This window comes from Alligator sinensis, unplaced genomic scaffold, assembly GCF_000455745.1.
Source record: "Alligator sinensis unplaced genomic scaffold, ASM45574v1 scaffold104_1, whole genome shotgun sequence".
In the NCBI taxonomy this organism is placed as follows: Eukaryota; Metazoa; Chordata; order Crocodylia; family Alligatoridae; genus Alligator; species Alligator sinensis.
The window spans coordinates 149149-175940 of record NW_005841867.1 but is presented as its reverse complement, the minus strand read 5'-3'; the positions used below and the strand labels follow the sequence as shown (position 1 = coordinate 175940).

The 26792-nt window shown below is 43.0% G+C and overlaps 1 protein-coding gene across 2 annotated transcripts in view; it reads left to right on the top strand.

Annotated features, from left to right (window-relative positions):
• C1QTNF7 (C1q and TNF related 7) overlaps positions 1-26792 on the top strand; it is a 97526-nt gene that overhangs the window by 21161 nt on the left and 49573 nt on the right. The window contains exon 1 of one of the 2 annotated variants that reach the window (XM_006016764.3): positions 17131-17238. The exons of the other annotated variant lie outside the window; for it this stretch is intronic. The gene's annotated coding sequence lies outside the window, so the exon portion shown is untranslated. Of the gene's footprint in view, positions 1-17130; positions 17239-26792 lie in introns of those variants that run through there. 2 annotated transcript variants of the gene reach the window in all.

Sequence of the window (26792 nt, the reverse complement as noted above, 5' to 3'; positions counted from 1 at the left end):
CTGCTGAAGTCATCAGGAATTGTTGGTGCATAACACAAGAACGTTCAGCTACGCAGATTTGTTCTCTAAGCCAGTCACTGCTTCTTTCCACAACAGCCAGCTCATCTTTAAAACACTTGTGGCATCATGATGGCATGATAGTTCTAGAAATGAACTGCTGGTGTTGAAAGAGCATAGCTGTGATATGCTTACAATTACTGAGTCTGTCATTAAAATCAAGCCATAGCAACTGTCTTGCAAAGAGACGATATTTCTCTTGTGGTAATAGCATTTTCTGCCCATCAACTCTGTTTGGCAGAGTTCATCTGGTCGCAGGTTTGACCTTGTATGCCACCAGAGCTCATAAATTTTCAGCAGTCAGGTGAAACTTCATATCCTGCAAAACCAAGTTACACAAAAAAATATTGTTCTCTGGCAAAACGACCTGAAAATGCACCCAGACATTTTACTGAGGTTTACTGTAGTGTATGAATGCACCAAGAGTAAGTCCTGCCTGACCAACCTGATTTCCTTCTGTGATAAAGGTGACAGCCTCTGTGGAATGGGGGTAAAGCGACAGATGTGATATATCTTGACTTTAGCAAGGCCTTAATACCATCTCTCATGACATTCTCATTAACAAGCTAAAGAAATGCAGACTAGATGAAAGTACTGTAAGGTGGATACATACCTGGTTGAATCATCACACCCACAAGTAGCCATCAGTGGCTCAGATTCTAAGATGCAGAAAGTATTGTATGAGGTTCCCCAGGGGTCTTTCCTGGGTCTGGTATTGTTTCATATTTTTCTCATAGATTTCATAGACATTAGGGCTGGAAGGGACCTCGGAAGATCATCAAGTCCAGCCCCCTGCCCAAAAGGCAGGAAGTCAGCTGGGGTCATAGGATCCCAGCAAGATAAGCATCCAGTTTGCGCTTGAAGGTGTTCAATGTAGGCGCTTGATCCACCTCCGGTGGCAGGCTGTTCCAGACCTTGGGGGCTCGGACAGTAAAGAAATTCTTCCTTATGTCCAGCCTGAAATGGTCTTGCAGTAGTTTATGACCATTCGACCTCGTCATCCCTTGGGGCGCTCTGGTGAATAAACGTTCCCCCAGATACTGGTGGTCACCCCTGATAAACTAATAGGTGGCCATCAGATCACCCCTGAGCCTGTGCTTTTCCAGGCTAAAGAGCCCCAGGGCTCTCAGCCTGTCATCGTAGGGTCTGCTTCCCTGACCTCTGATCATGCGCGTGGCTCTTCTCTGGACTCTTCATTAATGATTTGGATGATGGGACTGAGTGCATGATTAGCAAATTTACAGACAACACCAAGTTATGTGGAGTTGCAGATACTCTGGAGGGTGGGGCTAGAATCCAGAACGACTTTGATAGACTTGAGAAATGATCCTCAATAAATTAGGTAAGATTCAGTAAGAACAAGTGCAGAGTCCTGCACTGGGAACAACATGATTGCATATACAAATAAACACTGGGAAATGACTGGCTCAGATACAGTATTGCAGAGAAGGACCAGGAAATGACAGTAGCTCATAAGCTGCATATGAGCCAACAGCAGTGCCCTTCTTGCAAAAAGGCCAACAGAATACTGGGTTATAGAGAGGATGGAGATGGGCTTTTCTCTGTAGCTGTAGGGGACAGGACTAGGAGCAATGGCCTCAAGATTCAGTATAGGAAATTTAGTGGAGGTTAGGAGGAACTTTCTGACTATGAGGATGGTCAAGCATTGAAACAGGCTGCCTATAGGAGCTTTGGAATCTCCATCCCTGGAAATGTTCAAGAGCAGGTTGGACAGACACTTGGGTGCCATGGTCTAGTCAGGGATGATCCTGCCCTGAGCAGGGACTAGATACCTTGGGAGGTCCCTTCTAGACCTTTCCCATTATCCTATGATCAAAAGTGCTACATGCTAGCTACAGTAATTCTGATCTCTTGAGGTTCACTTTGTGGGCAGGGCTGGATTTCATTTCTCTTCATCAAGCAGATTGTCCTGGGTTGTTGAGTAACCGTATCTTGTAATGTTGCTTTCTGTTTGTCAGAAGCAACAAGCCTAAGCAAAAAACAAATTGATATAGCACAATATAGTTCACAAAAACTAGCAGAATGCTTTTGGGATGGTAGGCACAGCATTTCCTGAGGACTGTTGAGACTAGAACCCTAGATGACATGCACTACAATTAGGTTTCTGTAGGAATCACTGTCACCTCTGAATACCAGGTCAGCACTTCAGCAACTGTATTACATCTGTGATCAACACTGAATATTGAACTTAAAACTCGTTAAGACAGCCACCCATTTCTGCCCTATAATATCTAGTATGATTCATTTATTCTAAATCTAAAAGAAGAATAAACAGAATTCTTCTATAGAATTGTTTATTAGAGAAACTTCTACTGAAGCACTGTTATTTATTAATATGGATACTAGGCATTGTTTATTTATTAGACAAGCTACTCCTGATAACACCTCTTTGCTCCTACTTTACAGCCCCCCTCCATTACTTTCTAACTGCTTCACGTTTATATACGTAATTATACAGAAGTCAATATTTGATTTTTTTATTGACCTCAAGCTATGTCTGCTTCTTTCCCAGACACGAGGAAGGGCACTTTGTTCCCAAAAACTTGTCCAATAAAAGCTGATCCAATAAAAAATAGTATCAAAAAAATCATTGCCTCCCATATATTTCCTGGATTGTCATGGCTACAGAACCACCCCAACCTTATTTATTAGATACTCCGAGCTTCAGAAATAGAGGCTCATAGAAAAGGCTTCACTGATTGTCACCTAAGTTTACTACTTTGCTTAGTCAATAAATCTTCATTGCAATATTACCAGAGGATTATAGGCTGAGGTAAACATGCAGAACCAGGATGATACATCTTTTCTATAGCTGTAAGTCCATCTGGTGATGACTCATGGGAGCAAGTGGGTATGTTATGGACAAAGCACAGGGGTTTGCACAAAGTGTAAACATACAAGGGTGAAACCCCCTGTAAACAAAGAATAGTGGGCCACAGCTAGACATGTAGATTAGAAGGCAACAAAGCCTGTCTGAGGATGCCTTCCCCCAGCCATACTGGGCTCCAGTGCCTTTTCCTCCCATCCACTCAAAACTTTGCTTCACTTCTTAGTAACTGGTCCATAGCTCTAGAGTCCTCATGCTGTTTTCAGGGGACAGCCAAAGTGCTCAAGCTATAGATCATAAGCCCTCTACAATCAGAGATGTTTATGAAAACATATACAGTACTATATTTTCTTGCATATGACACAATTTTCCCCCAAATCCCACTGCTGGAAATCTTAGTGTGCAGTTTATGTAAGAAATATGGTAACAATCATTCCTGTTGGTTATGGGAAAGGGGAAAATAAAAAATGCATGAGACTCATAGGGAGTAGAACAATGCACAGGCTTTGCTCCCTAACTGCTGCTGATCAATTACTTACTACAAAGAAAGATCAATCTACCTTTTAAAAACAAGGTACATTTTATATTCTTGGCTGTGCTGTATGCAAAAATAATATGGTGCCTAGTAAAACAGAAGGAGAACAGGGTTGAGGTGCACCTTATAGACTGACTGAAGCAGAGATACATAGCCTGATCGCTACATGTCAAAGAATCATAAAAAATTATGGAGGCCTAGTTCAACCCACTGCTCAAAGCAGAACTATCCACAACTATGTCATCTCAGGCAAGGCTTTATCTAACCTAGTCTTAAAAACCTCCCAGGACTGAAATTCCATACCTTCTCTAGCTAACCTGTTCCAGTGCTTCCACCACTACCTGTCCTCATAAGAAAGTTCTTCCTAATATCTAACCTAAACTTCCATTGCTGCAACCTGAGACCATTACTCCTTGTTCTGTCATCTGCCACCACTGAAAAAAAGAGTCCTTCTGAGTCCTTTTTGGAACCACCCTTCAGGTAGTTGAAGGCTACCCTCAGCCTCTCATAAGTCATGTGCCCCAGGCCCCCTAACCATTTTGTTGTTCTCCACTGGACTCTCTCCAATTTGTCCACATCCCTTCTGTATTGGGGGCCCAAACCTGGACACACTACTCCAGGTGTGGCCTCCCCTGTGCCAAATAGGAAGAATCACTTCCCTCAATTTGCTGACACCACTCCTACTAGTGAAGCCCACTATGCCGTTAGCCTTCTCTGCAGCAAGGGCACACTGCTGGCTATCCGCTGTAACCACCAGGACCTTTTCTGTAGAGCTGCTGCTTAGCCAGTCAGTCATCCGCCTGTAGCAGTGCCTGGGATTATTCCATCCTGAGTGCAGGATTTTGCACTTGTCTTAGTGAACCTCATGAGATTTCTTTTAGTCCTATCCTCCAGTTTTTTCCCAGCATATGTCACGGTGATTGAGGTTCCCCATGAAAACCAGGCTGTGTGATTGGGAAACTTCTACTGGCTGGTTGAAGAAAGCCTCATCCACCTCCTCCTCCTGGTCTGGTGGTCTGTAGCAGATCCCCACCATGACATAACGCTTGTTGCTTTCGCCTCTGACCCTAACCCAGAAACTTTCAACAGGACCATCTACAGTTTCATACCAGAACTCTGAGCAATCATACAGCTCTTTTACATAAAGAGCAATTCCTCTTCCTCTTTTCTCCTGTCTCTTCTTCCTGAACAGTTTATATGCATTCATGACAGTGCTCCAGTCATGCAAGCTATCCCACCAAGTCTCTGTTATTCTAGTTATGTCATAGTTCCATGACTGCTCAAGGCCTTCCAGTTCTTCCCTCTTGTTTCCCAGGCTCTGTGCATTCATGTACAAACACCTGAGGTAAGTAGCCAGTTGCTCTACTTTCTCAGGAACAATCAGAAGGCCTCCCTTGTTACCCCCTCCAGCTTGTGCTTCTTCCAGGTCTCCTGCTTTCCCACTTACTTCAGGGCTTTGTTCTCCATCCCCCAGTGAACCTAGTTTAAAGCCCTCCTCACTAGGTTAGCAAGCCTGTCTGCAAAGATGTTCTTCCCTCTCTTCACCAGGTGGATACCATCTCTTCCTAGTAATCCTTCTTCTTGGAACAACATCTCGTGGTCAGAGAAACCAAAGCCCTGCTGATGCATGTGTGCAGTCAGGCATTGATCTGCAGGATGCATTTGCTTCTGGCCAGGCCAGATGAATCAGATGGCTGAATGAATCTCGGTAATCCTTCCATGACATCTTGGATCTGGACAAGCATCAGACTTCCCGAGACAACAAGTCAGGCCAGCAGATGGATGCCTCTGTCTCCCACAGAAGGGAGTCTCCCACCACCAACACCCATCGCTTCCTCTTGCTGGCAGAGATCTTGATCCTCCCAATGTTGGGGAGGCTTGGCTTGGCCTCTTCCACCAATGGAACATGCTCCTCCTCCTCTGTTGCTAGAGCTCCATATCTGTTCTCCTGGGAAATTGCTGTAGGTGGTGATGTAGACTTCTGCTTATTGCCAGAGGTCACAAGCTTCCAGCTTCCACCTTCCTGGGAGTCTAAGTCGTCTTCCTTCTCCAGTGCTGACTTTGGCAGTCCTTCCTCTGCAGTCCTAGAGTTCTCCTCCAGCATCAAATTGATGGAGTTCTCATGGCAGAAGATGTTTCAGAGCCTTGCCACCTCCTCCTGTCTCTCTCTTGCCTGCTCTCTGAGAGACACCACCAGAAGGCACTGCTCACATCGCAAGCACTTCCCCACCTGGCTGTCACTGGAAGGAACCTGCAAACTGCCATCTCCACAGCGCTAAACCAGGACCTGGGTGGAAGCCTTGACTGTGAGTGGTCCTGCTTGGACAGACCCCTCACAGATGCAAGCAGAGGAAGAGCTGGCAGTGGCAGTAGCTCTAGCATTGGGACATCCTGCAGCCATTTCCCCAGGTCTCTTAATGTGCTGCCTCTCTCTTTCTGTCCCCTTTTCCAAGCAGACCCTCCCTAGTAGACTCTCCTGTAAACTGGCCTGTTCACTGCTCCTTGGTCTCAAAAGGTTCCCTTTTCCCTGCTAGCCTGCTTCCTCTCACCAAGCTTACAGTGAAAGAAGATGAGAGAGAGTTTCCAGGCAAACTTGCCCTCAACAAGGGACTTAAGGATTGGTTTAATAAAGGTGCAGCACAAGTGATCATTTTTGCCCAATCTAGCCACAAAAAGCAGCTTATAGCTGTGACCAAATACAAGTCCACAGCTGCAGAGAGCTTCAAAAATGGCAAATCTGGTGAAAATCTGATCCCTCATTGCATGAGGGATCAGATAAGGACATTTCAAAATGTAGCATCTTTTGTAATTTGTGTCTGCAGAGCTCCCAGCCTGTCACTGTTTTCAGAATGGGAGGGGAGGAGGGGGAAAGGGAATGAAGGGAGTTCAATCTAGGGTTTTTCCAGCCCCCCCTGAAGAGTGGGGCCAGGGGTATTAGAGCCTCCCTCCCCGCAAGGTAGCACCGGCTGGTGAACCCCAAGAACAAGCTCCCTCCACTGCCTTTTCCCCTTTCTAGTCTGAAAGTAGTGAGCACTGGCAGAGAGCGGGGCCATTGCTATAGGAACATCTCCTTGGAGCCAACAGTGAACTTCTGTTTGGTCGGGGGTAACCTTGCAACTCAAAATGCTTTGCAGAAATCTTTGGTTACAGCTGGGAGCTGCACTTCTGTCTGCACCCTACACTGCTGAGTTTTAGCTACTAGTACTAAATGTAGGTTAGTTATACTTAATTAAAGAAAGGACTTACTTAAAGACTCCCCTTCAAACAGCAGGGTGGCAAACTACCCTATTTACTTCCCCCGATCACTTGCTCCCTGATTGCTCTGGGAGTCTCCTTTTATACACTCCTGGGCCTGGACTGGCTCCACCTCCTTGTTAGGGCTTTTGTCAGACACAGGCAACAATCATCCAGCTAGGACAGGGGTGGGCTATTATTTTGGGCAGAGGGCCACTTACTGAGTTTTGGCAAGCCATCAAGGGCCGCATGACAGGCAGCCAGGGGCAGATAAATGATTAATTTTCTAAATTTTTAGGGGCCCCACAGGTTGGAAAGAATGGCCTGGTGGGCTGCATTTGGCCCCCGGGCTGCATTTTGCCCACCCCTGGGCTAGGAGCATGCCCAGCTGCTCAGAAAACATGCCCAAACACCCAGCCCACCAAACACACATTTAGCAAGCCAAACACACAGGCAGCCCTGGCTCACTTACCTTTCCCAGAACGGGATCTGGTGCCTGGCTTCTCATCCTCTTCCTCTTCCGCCTCTTGGTCCCAGCAAACTGCTCACAAACTGCCCGACTAACTTCCTCTCTCTGCTTAGTAAAACAGAGGATGCTTTAAACCTTGCAATAGTATTTAGAGACCACTACTATCTACTACTGTACCAAGAGGACACAAATACTTTTTGTTGTAGTGAAACAAAACACTTGGAACACTGTTCTAGCTTTACACAGCTGTTCTATGGCTGCAATAGGCCTGAAGACTGAGAACAACTAAACAATCTGTACACACGCTGTGTAGGTGTACCACAGGCTGAATTGTGTGTCTGTCAAGTGAAAAATGAAAAATGAAAAATCTTGGAAGTAGGAATATAAAGGAACACCTGTGGCTAAGTAGTTGGCCTTGAAGCTGGTTGTATATTCCAGATATTTGTACTGAAGATATATTTATGTAACAGAATGGGGAGGAGGGGGTTGTGCTTGATATATGCTAAATGTCTCAAAGAGCTTTATGAGAGGATGGGTGCTAGTATAGTATAGTATAATATAGTATAGTATAGTATAGTGGCCGTGAAATCAAACTTGGAATCCAGTAATAGCTCACAAACAGTTTTGGATGTTAAAGCCTCTTTTATTGAGACAGACAGCTGGATAGCATAGTAGCACTCTGCAACATTTAGAGCCACTTCCTGAAACATGGACACATGTACTTCATCCTAGTCTGTTGAGTATTGATTGTTCAGATAAAGTCTATCCCACATACTCTGCATTTTAAAAATAAGTGAAAATACATCTGTAAAGCTGAATGACAGGAAATAACAGTTAAATTAAAATGCATAAACAAGAGAGAGAAGATGTATTTGCTGCTGATTTAATAAAGAAAGTCTGAAACAAAATGACTCCAGAAGGGAGGCTTCTTCCACTACACTAACAAAACTGATAAAGAACATCAGAAAAATGAAAGGAGGACTGGATGGGTGAAGAGAATTAGGAGAAGGTTTTAAACAAAGGATAATAGGCAGTGTATGATAACCTAACAAGGCTGAAAAATAAGGTAGGAAATTTTGAAATGGATTGTGAAAATGATTGAAAATGAAAACCCACAGAGAACAAGATGATAGGCTTAATGAAATGATTGCACATATGTATTACTGTCATAAACCTACAATATTTTCAGGTGTTTGTGGAATGTTATACATGTCTTCTTGAATTTGTTTTACTGATATGGCATGTGTACATACATGATTATATAATGTAAATTATATTATATATATATAAATTACATTATATAAATGTAATTGTCATATATGTTTATATTTTACTCAAGACTGTTCAGTAAGGCAGTACTAAGTTCCTCACCTATGCACAGTTGTCAGGTGCTAATTTTCTTCCATGAGTTTGTTTATTCATCAGACAGATCCTTGCCAACATGGTCTCTGGCACTTGAGCCAGACCCTTCCAGAAAAGGATGAATTTACATTTCAAAAGAAGAGACCTGTAAAAGTGATTGATCGCAGAGCCCAGGCAGGGACAATGTTCCCTTGCCATTGCAGCAGGCAGCTCCTGGCCACAGCTCCAAGATCAGAGTGGGCAATGTCCCAGTCTCTGACTTTGATCTTGGAGCCAGATGTGGAGCTGCCTGTTGCACGGACAAGGGAACATTGTCCCTGCCAAGCTCCACAATCAGAGTGGGGGTTGGGCAGCAGGCAGCTGCCTGGGGCAGGGGTGAGGGTGGGAGGCAGCTGCCCTGGAGGTGGGACAGCTCCCCTCACTCCCCCTCTCTTCCCCCCACATCTCAGACCCAACACTGGTGCCCCCTGCCAGCCTATGGCTGGCACCTTGGAGAGCCTAGAGTTCCCCCTGGCTTCCATATAGTAGCAGAGTAAGGCAGGAGCATCCCTGCACTGAACTGCTGCCTTTGGGAGCAAATTTGATTCCAATGGATGCATGTGTGTAGAGATGCACTCTGGGAGAGCTCACTGTGCAGTATTTTATTATGCAGTAAGCTTTCTGAGCGTTAATTGCACATGTTGTCATGCCCAATGTGTCATCAGTGGTCAACCAGCAGAGTTTGCTGTTTGACCACTGATTTCTGTTTCTGATTTCTGTCACTGATTTCTGATTTCTGTTTGCTGTTTGACCACCACAAATTGCTGTTCGCAATTTGCTTAGTCTAAGCTGCATAGATTGAACTGATAAGCAAGTGAACAGACATTCACTTTCGATTCTGGAAATGCAGCCAGATGCCTTAAGGGCCCAGTCCAGAAGCCAGGGGGTGCTACAGCATGCCTTCCTGCTGGGCTGGAATAGATAGCTTGGGCCAAGACTAACCTGTCTACTTTGTGAAGCGGGGGGGTTGTAGGGAGGTGCAAAGCATCCTAGGATGCTGGGGGACTGTGAGTTAGCTTGAATCTGGAGGGGATCTGAGACAAACCATTTTGACCTCAACCAGTTAAATCTGGTACTACATCCATCCAGGTTTATCTTAAACTGGTTTCAGCCATTTTGAAAGTGGTTTAAGTACAACTGAACTTCTGTTGTGTTACAGATTTGAACCAGTTTCTGATAACTTACACTGGTTTATGTGCAATTTCTGTTCCTAGCCCAGAAGTGTGGCTCAGAGGTACACCTGACTGCACCTGGGATCTGAGTCAACAACTACGATGTCTGTACCTAAGAAAGAAGTCAGCACGAGGGACAGTGTAGAAGACTTTAGTGAGTGGGATGCTGGAGAGAGTGCACAGAGAAAAGATTTGCAACAGTGTTTGTTACAGAAAAAAAATGTGGGGAAGCATTTATCAGTAATGGTTCCATAAGCACATGGGATGTGTCACTGGTTTGGTAACAGGAATACTTCCAGTGTGAGATTATAATGCTGTAGAGTATTAAATTAATATAGTATATTTGCTTAAAATAACTAGGGGATCTTTGGATGAGGTTCTCAATAGTACAACCCCATTGATTTAAATTGACATTTGCTCAAACTATTACCTGAAACTCTAGCCTTTCAGTTTCCACTTGAATAGTCAACAGAAACAGGTAGAAAAGACACTGGTTGTTTCTCTGTCACTCTAATGCAGTATTGAAGCATCACTATTGGGTATGAAAACAGTTATTAGTGTGACTAAAATTCCTGACCTAGAGAGATGGTCTTATCTTGTTTTGAGAAGGCTGTTTACATTCCTGTCAATTTTAAAGTAGCTTCCTGACTTAAAATGTAATGTTGACCAGAATAAAATATTGAAAGCTTAAATGTGTTTGAATTTCAATACACAACTTCACTGAATACTCACATTTTGGATTGTGAAACTGGTAATATGTAAAAGGAGGAGAGGGAGAATCATCATGAAAAGGAGTGATTGAAATCAACTATTTTTTAAACTTTTGGTTTTAGGTATTCAGCAGAACAAGTGGATATGAATGGAAACTCCTTTGAAAACTAAGACCTCTTCTCTTGTTCAGCTTGATATATCATTGGTTGTAGCCAGCTGCAACTCAGAAAGGCATCTTATTTAGCCATACTGAACTTTTCAGGTAGAGCATGATATCAATCTAATAAATTAAATATATATATAAATAAACCAGGCTTTGGAGTTACGTGTATGTTTTGGTATCTTTAACAGATTTTACAAATAAAAATAAACTAAGACTGAACATCAAATAAAAACATGCCACCCAAATGTTAAAATACTTAAAATGTTGTGAAGAGACATTAAGTCGCAAGTACTGAACAATAGCTCACTGAGTATTTTTACTTTAAACTGTTTTTCTAAACAAATGAATGAATATTTTTTTTCAATGGGGAAGAAGTAGTAAGATCTTCCATTTTTAAAAATTGGTTTAAATTTTCTGGTTTTACATTTAAACCAGGAATTTTGAAATTACAATGCATTGAAGTTTCAGTTTTAGTTATTTTAATATTACTTAGATTAATATCCCAACCTGTCCAAAAGGCTCAGTGTGGCTTACAATAGACAAGCAACCCACTGAAAAGGAAACAACAATGGATTCCCCAAACAACACCCCAACATTTGAGAACTCCAGCCCCCTCCCCAATTGCTACTTTCCTGCTTAACCAACACCCATGAAAACAAGCCTTCCAGCCAATCCCAGCTGTGCTTTGCAACTGCCATGTACATCCAAACAGCAGGCTTACCTTCCACTTCATACTGCACCACAGAACATGTGTACATCACCTTTGTATATCATGCAACATCTCTTTTTGTCCCTGTCTTCCCTGAGCAAACTATACCTATCCATTACTGTATTCTAGTTATGTGAACTATCCCACCACAGCTCAAGTCCAATTACATTGTAATTCTGTCCTTATACTAGGATCTCCCGTTCTTTCTGTTTTTCCCCCATGCTACTCATATTTGCATATAAACATTTCATTTATATATTACTAAGGTAATTCTGAGAACATTACTAAGGTTTCTGCTATTGCTTCCCTTTACAAAGCTTTTATTCAGGTCCCCTGGGTCTTTACTTACCTCTGGGCTTTAATCTCTATTTGCTGGTAAACCTAATTTAAACCCTCCTCACTAGGTTAGCAAGCCTGTATGTGAAGACAGTCCTCTTTCCTTTCTTTTTCAGGTTGCATACGCCTTTATAATGTTTTAGCAGCTGTATAACCCTATAATCCATGGTATGGATAATAATAATAATAAAGGAATATTGTGTGTCACTATTGCCACACGCTACCCTTTCCAAGAATGCAAGAGATATTGTAGAATTGTTCATTTTTCCATTTTCTTCCTTCTCTCCATTTGTATTCCCCCCTTCCTTCCTTCTGCTTTTCCATTCCTTCCTCTCATGTACCTTCTAAAACAGTGATTCTCAATAGGTGTGCCATGAGTTCCTTTTAAGTGTGCCACACAATATTAGTAGTTAGCTGTGTAAACACCTACACACAATTCACAAAATAAACCCAGAGATTTCAAATGAGTATCAAAAACATTCTGACCTGTTGTAGTCTTTCAGAGTTCTTTGAAACAGCAGAATTCCTCTGTTCATTTCCTGTAGACAACAAGTAGGGTACCATTTAGAAATGGGGTACCAGTAAATTCAGAAAAGTTATGTATGGAGGGGTGCCTTGGGTCTAGAAAGACTAAGAACCACTGCTCTTGGAGTTTGCCACAATTCCCTAGTAGTATGCCTATCCTAATTTGAGTAAACAAGTATATTACCATGTCATCTCTGCCAGCTACATGACATGAGAAGGTGCCTGTCCTCTAGTTATGAGAGAACAAGTTACTGTATTTTCTCACATAAAGCACATACCTTTTCCAAAAACCAGCTGCTGGAAATTGGGGTACACATTATAAGATGGCTATGGACACTTTCCCTCTTCCCCCCATACAGAGGCTTAGTCTGCAGAAGCTATTACTCAGTTGTTGACTGCTACCTACCAATATTTTCAAGGAAAAATCCCTTTTTCTTCATTCTGCTTTTCAAAAACAAGTTGTGTATCTTATTTGGGGGCATGTTGTACGTGAGACAATTCGGTACCATGCTGTTAAAATACAGTGACTTCTCATCTAGCATTAAAGGGGAAAATATTAGGGCTGTGTGAAATTTCACAAACAGTTTTGTTTCGACACTGTTTGGACTCATTTTGAAGTTGAAACAGCAAAATCAAAACAAAACAGATATTGTCAAAACAGCCTCAAAGCAAAATGAGGCAAGTCAAAACGTTTTGCCATTTCAATGCTGTTTCAACAGTTCGGCCATAGGCTATAATGAGGAAGGTTGAAATAGCATATAACTTTGTCATTTCTGGCATGATTTGGATGGAACTTGCATGAATGGTAGCCCCTTCTAAGGGCATGAAACCTGCTAAGTTTCAAGGAGATAGGTGCAGGGGGCTCAGAGAAACTGCACCCCAAAGCCTTGAAAGCAAAACTTGTGTCACGTGTATGTGTTAAGCCACAGCAAAGTCAAAACTGCAAGCATGCTAGCCCCTTCTGAGGCCACGAAGCCCACTAAGTTTCAAGGAGATAGGTGTAGGGGTTTGGGGGAAATTGCGCCTCAAGCTGTGGACAAGCAAAACTCGTGACATAGGTGACACTGTGTGTGTTAAGGTGCAGCAGAATGAAAGCTGCAGGCCTGCTAGCTCCTGCTGAGGCCACGAAGCCTGCCAGCTGTCATGGAGATAGGTGCAGGGGTTCTGAGGCCCTGCACCTCTGGCTGCTGACAGGCAAAACTCGTGACATGAGTGCTTGTGCAACTGACTGTGTCTGTCTTGGGGCAGAGGGCGGTGAAAACTGCAGGCCTGCTAGGCCCTGTTGTGGCTATGATGTTGGCTACAAAGGACCAACTCGCAAAATCATCATAAAGTTCTAGTTTATTAGATGGATGCAAAAGTCAGATCATAAACCTTGGGGCTGATCCCCTCAAACACACACACATTCATGCATACATACACACTCACAGTAGCTAGCTATGAATACTAAGCACCGGTGTCAAGATATACCTAATTGATTGAGAGTAGGTTCAGGCTTCGTATCAGGAGGCATTAGTTTACAGTTAGGGCTGCCAGCCTCTGGAATGGGCTCCCAAGGGAGGTGGTACTCTCCCCTACCTTGGAGGTCTTCAAGAGGAGGTTGGATAGATATCTGACTGGAGTATTACGGTCCCAGCACTCCTGCCCAGGGCAAGAGGTCAGACTTCATGATCTGTTCAGGTCCCTTCTGACCCTAGAAACTATGACACTATCCTCGAGCACTGGAGTCTGTCATCGATGGCCAATCGAGTCTTCTTTCAGTGTGATGTTGCTTCAGAAGCGGGTTGCCAGCTGGTCCTTCTGGCTGGACAGGCAGGGTGCTGTTCAGGTCAAAGATTGGGGGTCATTCTTTGCTGCCTTTTATCCCTCTCTGGCAGACTTTGGTGACTCCCCAATTCTCAGGCTTACCCAATCCAAGGGACATTAACCTTGTGGTTCGTCCCTCTTGGTGGCTGCTGAATGGCAGCTGTCAGCCCCAGGGGTCACATCCGCGAATATGTGCAGTCTCGGGAGTCCACTGATGAATTTTGATTAATTCACTGCCATGATGAATAGGACTCTGGGAGCGGTTGATCGGGGGGTATTCAGTCCCAAGAGTCGGTCTCCAGCATTTATTAGTTCAAACCGGAGCTTCTGTACCTTTAATAGTGAAGTTTCAAGAGGTTCCCAGCTCTGTATTGATTCTTTCCTCTGGTTAGTCTGTGGTTTTATAGGTGTTAATCCTTGCTCATTAACTCATTATCATAGCTAGCTACTGTGTTATGCAATCAATCATGATTCACTCAGGGACCAGCTCAATACAGGAAGGCAGCGGTTCGATTCCCACACTTGCTAACATTGTTATATGGTACAACTTACTTTTAAACATAAAGTACATGTGTTACAAAGTTAAAAAGCATAAAATATAAAATATAAAAGGGTGAAATGCCATGACACATACAACAAATAGACCAAGTACAATGAGGGGGAGACATACCAATGCAGAATACTATTTTACACTCATAAAAGCACCTACAAAATATATTTTTATTACAAGTATGCCTTAACTTTGGTTTATGATCTGACTTTTGCATCCATCTAATAAACTAGAATTTTATGATGATCCTGCGAGTTGGTCCTTTGTAGCCAACATCGTGGCCGCAGCAGGGCCTAGCCCTCTGCCGCAAGACAGACACAGTCCCACAAGCACCCATGACACGAGTTTTGCCTGTCAGCAGCTAGGGGTGCAGGGCCCCAGAACCCCCTTGCACTGATCTCCTTGACAGCTGGCAGGTGTCATGGCCTCAGCAGGGGCTAGCAGGCCTGCAGCTTTCACTCTGGTGCACCGTAACACACACAGTGTCACCCATGTCATGAGTTCTGCTTGTCCACAGCTTGAGGTACAGTTTCCCCCAAACCCCTACACCTATCTCCTTGAAACTTAGCAGGTTTTGTGGCCTCCACAGGGGTTAGCATGCCTGCAGTTTTGATCTTGCTGTGGCTTAACACATACACGTGACACAAGTTTTGCTTTCAAGACTTTGGGGTGCAGTTTCTCCGAGCCCCCTGCACCTATCCCCTTGAATTTTGGCAGGCCTCATGCCTTTAGAAGGTGCTACTGTTTCTGCAAGTGCCATCCAAATCAGGCTAGAAATGACAAAGTTATAGGCTGTTTCAACCTTCCCCATTATAGCCTACGGGCAAAATGCTGAAACAGTGTCGAAACAGAGAAACTGTTTCACCCGAACGGAATGGAAAAGCCGTTTCGAATTGAAATAAAATTCAAAATAGAACACTGTTCCGTCGAACCATCGAAACACCGGGTGAAACGGAACGCTGCCGTTTCGCACCACCCCAAAAGATACCATACGTGCCACAGAAGAAGAAAGATTCCAACGTAATCCTTTGGGTCCAGAATGTACTGTCACCAATACAGCTGCTTTGATATATCAATTATAAAATTATAGTGAGTTATAATAAAGGAAACCAATGAGCTAAGAGAACAATTTATTGAAGTCTATAGGAGTTTTGCTGCTGTCTACTATTCACCCATTGCCTTCACTATCCATAACCTTTTCAGTGTTAATAGGAAATATGCATGTGCTTTGAAAAGATTCTCCAGTCTGTAAATTGTTGTACATCTGTCCAAGTACACCTTGAAATTCATGCTAGGCTCACTAAAGCTAATGGCAGTATTCTTGTTTTATATACTGGATTGAATTTCACTCTCTTTATCTTGTGAAAGTCTATGATGTAGGGGTAGCAGAAAGCCATTGGGCTTAAGACCTCAAAATAGAGCATAGGTGATGTTCAGATGGTCCCTAATCTTTCTTCTGAATTTCTGCATAATGGTGAGGAGTTACTCCCTTAGGAATAATTATATTGAGTTAGGGATTGTGGGACTGTTTTCAAAACTAGTAACCAATATAGTCCATACCAAAATATCAACAGTTTGAAAGGGTCAGAAAGTATTCTTTAAAAAACAAGAAAGGCACCTTCCATTGTTATAGAAAGCATGCTTTCTATGCTTCTTTCTGTTGAGAACGAAAAGAGAGAGGTTATTAATTTGGCACCTGCAGGACTAATCTTTAAAATGGAAACTGACCTATATTTTTAATCCAATTTGTCCAATAATTTTGCATCTATTTTGTTGAAGAGCATGGATTTTCTTTTTACTCAAAGCTTATAGCTGAGTATCTTGGCCCAGCTTGTTTTTGACACAGTCTAACCATTTGCTCCAGTGGCATTTTGTCCAAAGGCCTGTCTTGTTGTTTTATGAAAACTAGAAATATTTGAAACGGTACCAAAGGACGGCGTGAAAGAGGAGAGAGATGGAGAGAGGGAAAGGAAAAAAATAAAAGCCAACCTTTTTTAGGAGGAAGGAAAAATCTGTAAAAGGCTAAGTCTACTCCACTGCTATATATGATACTATGAATGCCAAACTTCAATCTGGGATGCGTTTACTGGCTGAGATATTGAAACTGTTAGAAATGAACATTTATAATAGTCAATGGGAACTAATTAGAAATATAAATGAGATTAAGCAGAAGGAGCAAAACTAAGAAGCCTGATTCTTCTCGGGGAGTTGAAAGATGAGAGAGTGAGACATTGATTCTATCTATTTTATTTTTATGAGCAAACAAAGAACCAAAAACATGCACAATGTTTATTCCAATGTCTCTCTGCAGGAAGTATTCATATAACATACTAGTGTTTAACATGACATACCACAGTTCCTATGCTGAAATTGCCCACTCTTATGTTACTGCTCAAATATGCATTCAGAAGAGAGCCAACAGATATAGCAGATTTACTCAAGTTGCCGAGGTCTAGGATTCTTTTTTTGGATTCAACCAAGAAGGGAACTCTTAATAACAAACAATATTCTCTGCTTTACATTCTGCTGTCAGTGTGCACCACTGATAAAACAGTATGTGAGAATATTTTTAAAGGGGAATCAGGAAATTACTTATCAATCTGAAGCACCAGAGAGCTATGTGCAGTCTTCAGTGCCAAAGTTAGAGGTTTTTCAAAAAAGCAAAACATCTGCATGCACTGTAATTCAGAGACTCCAGCTGCTAGGAGCTCTTGCAAGCCATGTAAGTAAAGGGCTTCATTTCTGTGAAACAAACTTTCTTTATTCTCTTATCTCGTAAAGATTCTTAAATAACCCAAATTCCACCTAAGTTTGCTAATGCTAGTTCTGTTTTTATCTGTCTGTGTTGCACTGAATAATGAATGCCCATGGGCAAGATAAATAACTTACCTATTCAAAGAATGCTTTGCTGGTGAACTGTGTTAGGAGCAGAATCTGTATGCTGGTCACTCTGACTCTCCTTGCTTTTAAGATTGCTGAATGTTCTGGTCTATATTTGTGATTTCTTTAATTTTGTACTGTGCTTTAAAGGGCAGTATGAAGCTGACAGCAACATGCAAAACCTATGTAAATAAAAGTCATTAATGGAAAGCAGGTTTACACGGGGTATCACTGAGGTCTGTAGTATTGTGTGAACAGTATTAAACTTGGGCTATTGGTGGGATTCATGTTGTAGTCATTAGGGTTGGGAAAGGCATATGAGATGCTTTGCTTGCTTTATATTAGCTCGTCTCACTGTTCTTGTTTGTATTTAAGTTCCACATTAATCATTACTGTGTGGCCTTTTTACTCTTAAAACTTTCTCTGCTCTTCATGCTGCAGCCTAAAGAAGTGATATATCTTATTAATGTTAAGATAAATCCCACAGTCTACACATTTTTTGCCCAGGCCAAATTCCCACTGATGTTTCTATGCTCAGGTACGCAATATAGGCTTTGACCCCTTCTTGTATTGATTTCATACATGCAGATAGTTTGAAAAATGAATGATGAGCCACTGTTGTACCCAAAACGCTTCAAAAGCTATATGTCTTTATTACGCAGGGCAGCTTTGTTTTTGTGATATTTTGAAAATATCAGGGGTTCACCTGAAGCTTATCCAAATGTTATATCTCCTCCTACTCAAGTAGATTCTAAGCTTGCCCACAATCGCTATAGTTTTACAGAAGTACCTAATGCCCTTTGACTTTCTAGCAGGATCACTTTCCCTCCCACTTATAAATACCCTCTAGCAGGTGCTTCCTTCCATACCTTTAGCTCTCCTACAGACACTAGCTCTCTTCTGTAGATTCCTTAATGAAAACCTGTTAGACTCCCACCTGGTAATACTAATTCTTATTTTTATTATTATTATATTTATACGATGTATCTTGCATACAAAACACATTTTTTCCAAAAGCCAGCTGCTGAAAATTGTAGGGATTATATGCAAAGACATACAGTAAGAGCAGTTTCTCCTTCTTACCCTGCAAAAGCAAAAGTATAGGCTGCGCACAGTCCCCAGGGAGCAGAACCATGAGCAGGCTTGGCTCCCCAGCTGCTGCTGGTCAGTTACTACAAGGAAAGATCTTTTTCCCTTCATTTTGCCTTTCAAAAATAAAGTGTGTATTTTATTCTAAGGTGCATTTTATGTGATAAAATATGGTATTACCACAGTGTCTCATTGTGCAAGGTACTCCACAAGCACAAAGGGACACTGCTACAAAGGGCTGGATACTACTCCCAACCCTACCACAAACCTTAACTTCCCCTGTCCTTTTTTCACCTTTAGAGACAGGAAATTTGAGGTGATGAAGAGAACAGTGTCCAGTATAAGGGGCTGGCCCAAAGTCCACTGAAGTTAAAGGAAATGCTCTCCAGGACTTCAGTCAGTTTGAATCAGGTTCCACGTGCAAAAATGTTGGAGAGCTGAGGAATATTAGTGAGATATTTAACCTTATTCTGCTCCCTATGAATTTGGTGGCAAAACCTGATTTGTCTCCAGTGAGAAAAGGATATGGCTCACTGCAGGAAAACTTCCACTGTGGGTGGAAAGAGTTACATTTTGGAGGGCCATGAGATAAAGAATATTTCACATATTAATGATCAGTGTAACGCTAGATTTAGGTACAATTTGGAGATGGGTGTCACTTGATATGACACTCTGATTTCCTTTGCCTCAACTTATTCATACTAAGTCAGAATCACCATACTCTAGCAAGGAAATGAGGCTGTATTTTCAGAATTTATGTACATTCATGCCTTTTATTAGTCTCCTGGCAAATGCATCTTTTGAACGCTAAAGCCTTCTGGACTTTTCATAGTCTGCTGCTTTGATGCAGCAGATGTCTGTGATAAGCAGATGGTTATAGCTTTGAATGTTAACATCTTTAAATGTTCTGCTGTGTATTTTTATGGGGAGGAACCAGCTCTCTCTCACTAGATAGAATTGATGCAGTAAATAAAGAACAGCAATGTCTGGGTTTGTGGTATCATTTCCTAGTCCACAAATTAATAAGCCATTCACCCTCTAAATTATTTTCTTGTGAGACATTTTCACTCCCGTTATGTAATAGGTGTTTTCAAGTTAGAAATCTAACTCTTCTCTCAGAGTTGGGACAGATGTAACATTTGAAGTATTTCAGCCGCATAGAGACATACAGCCGCCTGCCACACCTCCCGACTGGACCACTTCAAAATTGCGGCTAGAACAAGGAGACACGCAAGGGAGTGTGGGGCCTCTAGTCTCTTGGTTATGGCAGGGAGGCATGCTCCAGAAGTAATTCAAAAGTTATGTTTGCTTACACATTCAGATGCACTAATCTGATGCAAGCTTAGGCTGTGCAAGCAAGCAAAATGAGGTGTCTCTTGAGCTGCAGTCATGTAACTAAGAATTAAATTTGGACTCTAATGCATATTTAGTAAAAAGGCTGAAATGTCAGTGTTAAAAAACATCAAAGAAAATACTGCAGTGCCTGTGATAGTACCTAAAATGAGATACAGATAATTTTTGTGCTAACTTCTTATTTTCAAGAGCAACTGCATTCATGAAATAATCCATTGTGTGAATTACTGAAGAATATAGGATCTTGGCCTACCAATAGGTTTTAGAAGATAAGCTGAAAAAAAAAGGTGAGATCCTGACCACAGCAAAGTCAGTGGCAAATTTCTCACTGATTTCAATGAGGCCAGGTTTTCACCCAACAAGCGTTATACTGTTTGAGATTTGCATTCTGTCTAAAACTTTTTCTCTCATCTCCCCTTTACTTTCAGACTTATGCAATCTGTTCTGCAGACAGACTATGGCATGTGAGAGCATTGTTTAAAACAGAATTAATTGATTTCAAGGGCAGAAAACTCTGTGTGTACTGTAAGTTTTTTTGTCAATTAAAATGACATCTGATATGGATTTAATGTGCAGGGCACCACAGCTGATCTGCCAAAGCATAAATACCTCATTCTGATCAATGTTTCAGAATGTTTCAACTACAAATGATCCCAGGATGGAGTACAACAGAAAGCTGATACTTCCCATTGCTGATAATTGCCTCCTCTAGGGGATTTTTGCATCTTCCATAGTGCAAGCTGTGACTGATCATTGCCTTTGGCAGAACACTGGATTTAGATGAACCACAGGTTTGAGCAAGCATGGCAATTCTTTTGGATCCATTTGGGGAGATCATTATGGCCTGTTCTTTTTTCTGATACTGTAGAAAAATATATAAATAAAATATAAATAAATAGAGATCTAAAAATACTTGCAGCAGATGGTCCATGATGACTAGAATTATTTGTTGGTACAAAGCTTAGGAATTTGTTTACAAATTGGGAGAGATTTGGCTGAAACATCTGACGAAGGGGATGTTTTTCTATTTTAAATTGGGATCGTTTAAAGGCTATGAACATGTGTCTATATGAGATGGTATGAACTGTATGAGACCCATACTGTATGAGACTGTATGAACATGTGTCTTTATGAGATGGTATGAACTGTATGAGACCCATACTGTATGAGACTGTATGAACATGTGTCTTTATGATTCCAGGTGGCACTCTGTGACCTAACAGCAGCATTGCTCACAGAAAGGTTATTTTAAAACAGTCTTAATGGTGCAAAAATACTATGTATGGATGTGTACCAAGCTTCTTTCTGCTTTCTGAAAAATGAGGGGAAAATCAGAGCCCAGGTATAACTCCTAGATATTCATGCGGTGAACACTGGCATTGAACACAGAATTGAACTTGCATCTACTGAATCCTATGTTGAAACCTTAAGCACTGTGTATTAGAATAATGAGGCAGTGGAATATGCTGCCTGGGGAATTTGTGGACTCTCCATTACTAGAGGTGTTCAAGAAAAGGGTGTACAGCCACTGGTTGGAGATGATTTAGGCTATGTCTATGTTCTACTATAGGTATTTCCCATGTTTCTGGGCTTTGCTGATTGCTACATGGGACAGGGAGGAAATTCCCCCTCCCCACCACACACTGCTATGAGGTTTTTGAAGCCTTTGTCAGAGACATTGCCTGTTGGTTACAGCCAGCACTGTAGATTTTGACTGATGTGTGCCAGTACTCCTTCTGGGACATAAAGCCAGAGGTTCCTGGCTACAGGGTCTTGCCCCTCTGCTCTGGGTCAGCCCGATCGACATATTTGAGGTCAAGAAGAAATTTTACACCATGGTCAGATTTGCATGGACTGTGGAGGTTTTTGCCTTCCTCTGTAGAACAAAGCATGGCCCTCTTCCTGGGATTTCTTGAGCATATGTTAACAACCTTTACAGCAGCAGGACATCGGCCACTGTGGTCCCCCTGCTTTACCTGTGGCAGGCTAGGGTATTATATCTTGGTTGTGTCAGCGTTGACTGTGTAGCTTTGCTTATAGCTTAGACAATGGATTTTTATAAGATGGTTTAGATAGGGATAAACCTGTCTTAGGCAGAGAGTTGGAATAGATGACCTTTGAAGATCCCTTCTTGTCCTACTTTTCTATGTTTGTGAGGGTGGTAAGGCCACTAGCAGGCCTATAAGAAAAAAAAAGAGATAATATAAAAAAGATTTTGAATACAAAGTTGTGTTGTATTCACCCTGACTTCAGTGTCTTGGGTCTGTGATTTCCTCCTGCAGTCAGAAACCAGGACAAATAAGAACAGCACAGCAAAAAGGAAAATAAGTAAAGAAAAAAAGATCAGCTAGTCTCCCAATGCAGCTAGAATAACCTAAACTGTACTGAGCTATCAGCAAGGGAAACAGAGAAGAAGTGTTAAAAAACTTTGATGAGTTTAGACTGCAGTCCCAACACTGGTGCAACAGGAAATTCTTGACAGAAAGCAAGAGGGAGGCCAAGACATTGCAAAATAGAGAACTGCAGCTAAACACTGATGGCTTTCACTATAGTGGAGAGCTGAGAAATGTGATTCTTCTGCTTTCATGAGAATCAACCCACTGAAAATCTTGTTGCTCTCTGGTCTATTGGGCAGGCCATGATATCAAGTCTGGAGTGACCATTCCTAGCTAGGTAATACAATCTACTTTAGTGAATGATATCACCTCAGGATTAATTGAAATTACCAGATGACTCACCATCATTTCAAGTGCAGTTGTAGAGGGGTCAAACTCATCTTTCCCTGTCTTGGGATACGAAAGTAAATTATCTTTGAAAGTGTTCTGTGCTTTTCCTCTGAGGCCTCAAAGAAATTTGCTGATTCCTGAAGTTGCATTCCTCTTATGCCCAGCCCCCAGTTTTCTCAGAGTAATGTTGAAGCATTGTGCAATACAGAGATAAAGCAACTTATTCTTTAAGTCATCAAATCCCTCATTAGCCCCATTGGCACACTCTCTTGTGGTGAATTGTTTGTGGAAAGGAAATTGAGGTCCACTACCCCAACCATCCCTTCTGAGCCAGGCCTTTGGAGGCCTGACTTCCTGTATCTTCAGAAGGTGGAAGATCAATATCAAATCTGTCAAAGACTTATAGGGACCAGAGTGCCAAACCCTTGCGAGTGCTGCATCCATGAAATCACATCTGGGTGAAATATTCTTAAGAGGTACAGGGATATGTCAAAACTCCTTGATCCTTTTTTTTGTTGTTGTTGCCTTCAAAGCACCTTGACTTGATGCTGACCTTCTTAGAGCCACCATGCCCTTCATATCCTCCCCCTGTGAGGAGTTATCCAGAGCAAAGGAGGGCCCCCTGCACTCCTGGAGGATGATATATGACTTTGAGAATGCAGGAAAGTCAATTGAGTAGTAGCTGAACATCTCAAAAGGGCAGAATAAATTCCTAAAACATGGTTTCAAGTTCAGGCACCCAATCCTGTCCTTCCCTGGGCTCAAGAGTCTTGTTTGTCTGGCTATTCTATTCCTGTGACATGTTGTCCCTTTATAAAAAGTTTGAATAAGAGCTTTGTCACCCAACACGTTTTGAAAAGGGAAATTAGTGAGTGTTCAGAGTGACCAGCTGGGTACACGGAGTAAGAAAGTTAAAGTCTGCATAACAGGACATAAAGATGGACTTGCAGTACATACATCCTGATCATGTGCCTCTGTCTCTCTCTATTCCCCAAACATAGAAGCATTCTTCCTCTATAGGTATCATGCTCTTCATTTTTATCAAATTGCCATAAGATGAGAGGGAGTCAGATTTAACAGTAGGTTGTTTAGGTCCCTGTTTGAAATGAGATGACTGGGGCCAAAGGCAGACCTGTGTGATTTGCATGAGGCTTTGAAAAGTGAGCATCTTGGGTGTGCTACTCAGTAAGTGTCAATATTGATGCCTAAGTCTTGCCCCTGTGAAAGATAATGCCCTGCCAAGTTTTATCCATCTAGATATGGTGCATTATTATTGCATACAGTCCAGTTACAGATGTAAGCTAAGTGAAGATGCTGCCAGGCCCTAAAAGTACATCTCTATTGTGCGTAGGGACATTGGATGTCAGCTGAGATCTAGCTCCTAGTTGGGTAAGCTAGTTCAGGTGTAAATTATGCAATAAGGCCCTGTAGAGAGAGAACGCCACAGCATGAACCAATCACAAGGTTTCAGCCTTTATGGAGTGCATTTTCCTAACTTCGTTTTCCTGCAAAGTTCTGCAGCATAACCTTTAAGTCAGGGGTGGACAATTACTTCGCCTGGTGGACCACTTAACAAGTTTTGCTGAGCTGTCGAGGGCTGCACACATACAATCTATCAGAAGATATCATTTTAACAAATTATAGAAAAAAACAAATCATATACTAAAAATCTAATGTGTACTATAACACATTTATTTCAAAACATTCTATTTGTCCTGGTTTATATTTTTTTGAGCAGTATATATAGAAGTAATTGCACAATAGCTCAAAATAAAGTCTTACTCTTATGTATTGTGTGTTTGGGGAGTGGGGGGTTAGGGTGTATGTGGAAGGCTGTGTGTGGGGGCATACGCATGTGTGTGGGGGCTAGATCCTGCTAGATCCTGGAGCCAGCCAGGAGGAATGGAGGGAGTGGGGGGAGTGGGCAGGGGGAGGATGCAGCAGAGCTTGCCTGGGCGGTGCTGTGCAGATGCAGGAGTGGTCTGCCCCCTCTCCCATCTGGCCCATGGCTGTGCTCTGCATGTGGCTGAACCCTGGCCACTCCTGCCCAAGGCAGCCTGTGCCGTGCTCCTGTCTACACCCCACCCCCCCCCACACACACACACCGGGCAGCTCCTACCCCAGCACGCAGGGCTCCAGCTCCAGGCCACTTTCCACCCACTCAGACACCCTCAGGTGGCTGCTCATTATGCCAAGCGGCCAAGTGGGTGAAAGGCAGCCAGAAACTGGAGCTGTAACCCCACACACTGGGGCAGAAGCCACCAAGCTACAGCTTCCCGCCCCCTCCCCCCCACCTGGCTGGGCATGTAGTGCCAGGCATGTATCCCCAGAGCTGCCCTCACTTCCCACGCTACCTGCTGTCCAGAGCAGTGCAGAAGGGGCAAGAGGAGAAGGAGGAGGAGGAGGTGGGGGGGAGTCAAGCAGGATCCAGGCAGTTGCAACAGCAGCAGGAGCAGAAGTGCCGGGAACAGTGGTGATGCATAGGGGGTGCATTGGGGTGCACCCCCTGAGAGCACTGATGCACCCCCTGATAGGCAGCACTCCCCGCTTAGGTGATGGGCAGGGGGGTAGGTGGGAGTGCTGGTGCCCCTGCTGCGAGCACTGGCTGGGGAGTGGGGGTGCCAGGTGAAGCACTGCTGGCACTTCTGGTAGTGCCGCAGCCACTTCTGGGAGCTCTGCTTGCACTTCCCAATTGGTCCGATCGGGACCCCCTGGCCCTCCCTGGTCACTGACTGGGCACTGGAGCGGCACATGCCCCCCATGACTCAGGTGGCACCAGTTGCCCATGCCAGGAAGTTGTGTGCACTGACTGAGGCCAGGGCTGGGGCTGGTGCCAGGCCCAGAGCAGTGCTGTCAGCAGGCACAGGATGGGAGCATGGCAGGGCTGCGCCTTGAGGGAGTGGGCAGGGCTTGACCCCATGCAGAGTGCTGTGGGGCAGCCATGGGCCAGATACAGTCAGTTGGCGGGCCAGATCTGGTCCATGTGCTGTATTTTGCCCACCCCTGCTTTAAGTAAAAAAAAACCTCCCATAGTCAGGTCTCTGATGGTACCTTTTTATGATGATTGAAAAAGATACTCCAGTTTCTTTCTTTTTTTGAAATAGCAGCAGCATGACCAGAATTTGTGTAAATACAACCACTTGAGATTAAATTAGTGCTTAAATGTGCCGTGGTAGATTAAAGTACATCAGTTTTCTGAACCCTCTGGTTCAGGACTAACCTGCAGGCATTAGCATCAGATCCTTCTCAGGTAAAACTCGCAAGGAAAAGAGCACTTTCCTGTGGCAAATGTGGTTGTCATAGTGGTCCTAAGGCGGTGACTTCCTCTGGGTTTAGTGGTTGTTTGCATGTGGGAGAGGATCCTGGCTCTGTTTTTACTCCATCAGATGAAAGATGGAAGCCAGCCATGCTACAAAAGCACTCAGTAAGTGTGGTTTGTGACTCTTCTCTAGTAGCTAAAGCAACAGACAGTCCTCTGCACGTGTCTGTCAGGACTTGTCCTTCAGCTATACTGGTCTGAGGTCTCTTGGTAAGTCTTTCAAATCAACTGAGAATGTATCATATAGATTTTGCCATTTTCTTTCTTTGTGATTTTGATTAGTAACTCTAGATGTCCCTTTTGTTTGTTAACTCGATGTGAAAGTCTTGGGCTATTTCCCACCTGGGCTACAGGTGGGAATATCCTATATCATGGAGCTGCTCACTGGTTGGTACTTGCCCTCCTGTGCATTTTCCCATGCAAAGGGATGGCCTTTTGGCACCTCAACAGTAAGTGGGAAAGTTTCAGTGTAGTTCTTGCAACATTTATGGGAGTTTACCTGTGTAGTCAAATCCCCATGTACATCATGCTAAAACCTGTCCTTGGAGAGTTCCACTGTAATATCAGTCTGCTGCCCCTATTGTAGCTAGTCAGACTGCTATAGTTTTCAAAATTGTTAGCAAACTTTTTGTAAAATGCAAGTTCACTGCATGCTGTAACAGTGCATCATTTCACTGTGTCTTTGAGGCTCAGCTTTTATGAAGGTGCATAAGACTGCATTTGTATGTGGACTTCAGGAACAGACTGGATGCTTGACTAATTTCTGTTCAGATGGCTTCTACCATCTTTTCTTCATTGCTGCCAGTGTTTTCTATCATCTCCCCAAGGACACCAGATGCAGCTAATGATTCAGTCTCCAGCTTCCAAAGTGAAACAGATCATGGAAAGCAGCCATGTGTTGTTCAGATG